The sequence below is a fragment of the Frankliniella occidentalis genome, unplaced genomic scaffold, assembly GCF_000697945.3.
Source record: "Frankliniella occidentalis isolate FOCC.00 unplaced genomic scaffold, Focc_3.1 Scaffold246, whole genome shotgun sequence".
In the NCBI taxonomy this organism is placed as follows: Eukaryota; Metazoa; Arthropoda; class Insecta; order Thysanoptera; family Thripidae; genus Frankliniella; species Frankliniella occidentalis.
The window spans coordinates 129,427-130,766 of NW_026267372.1; positions in this window are offsets into that span (position 1 = coordinate 129,427).

Genomic DNA, 1,340 nt, shown 5'->3' on the forward strand with positions numbered 1-1,340 from the left:
CTGCAGCTAATCCCGGGAAAGGGCCGGGCTGGCGGCGCTGGCGCAGGTAGCGAGGTCCGGAGGCACCTGCTGCCGACGCCTGTCGCAGTCAAGTTCGACGCCCCTGGCGGCCCCCAAGTGAGTTGTGTTCAATTTGAACAAGTGAGTCAAGGTGGATCTCCAATGGAGCAATCTACGCTACCCATCACCCATCATCCGTCACCCATCACTTGCGATTTCGTGTTTTTACATCGCGAAATACAATCATAAGGTGTATATTCATATTAATTGTTCAGACACATCCTTAGTCTTCACCACAACCCGAGTTGTACGCGTAAATACACGAAATATCAAGTGATGGGTGACGGATGATGGGTGATGGGTAGCGCAGATTGCTCCATTGGAGATCCACCTTCAGTTGGCCTGCACCTTGCCGAGTCCGTCGGTGCCAAATTCGTGGCGATCGCGCCCATAGGCCCGCCACAGAACCGTGGACAGTGCGGTGGGGCGGGGTCCCGGGCGGCACAGCACCCTCTCCATTAGTACTGCTCTGAAGGTTTGGTGCCGTCGGGTTTCTGGCCGTCCTTACTTTCTTTGTTTTAGGGGTGCAGTTGGTTTAGTCTCCTCCAGAGTCGCCAAGTCGCGGGGTGATGGGTGAATCTCGAGGGTATCCGGGACCGGCGTGCTAGGGCGCATTGCGCGCATGGCGTTCTCCGTTGCTATGGCCGTCTCGATGTCAGGGGTGGTAGCAGTATCCTTGGGGTCTTCTTGAAACAGGGTTCTGTAGCGCTGCACGAATCTTGAACATCTGATCCTTTTCAGTAGTGTCACACTTTGTCGCGGTCGGCCATTTTGTGACACAATGTCGCGGTCGCCATCTTGGGGGCCTCTAACTTAACCTAACCTAATTTTGGGGCCGCGGGACCTTGCCTCCGGCCTCACTACGACGACCTAGCACAAAAAGACTAAGCAAGAAGTTACATCAAACGATAAAGAAGCACGAGGACGAAGTAATACTCACCGGTGCCTCGGCCGCCTCCCGCACGGCCTCCGTCGCTACCTTCACCTCGTTCTTTGCCGCGCGCTGCGCTGCCGCCTCAGCTCGCCGGACCGCCTCACGCATGGCCGCGGGCGTGATGGCGGGCTTGGCGTCGGTGTTGACGTCTTGGGCGGCGCGGGTGGGGCGCACGTCGGCAGCCTGCCGCACCCCGGCACCGTACCACTGTTGCTCTCCCGCTACACCCAGGCGGCTGTGAACCGAGTCTCTCATGAACAGGCTGAACAGAAACAGAGGTTAAGGCGACATCCAACTTGCAACGGCACTGAGCTAGAAACGAGGATACTTTCGATGCGGGGCGTGG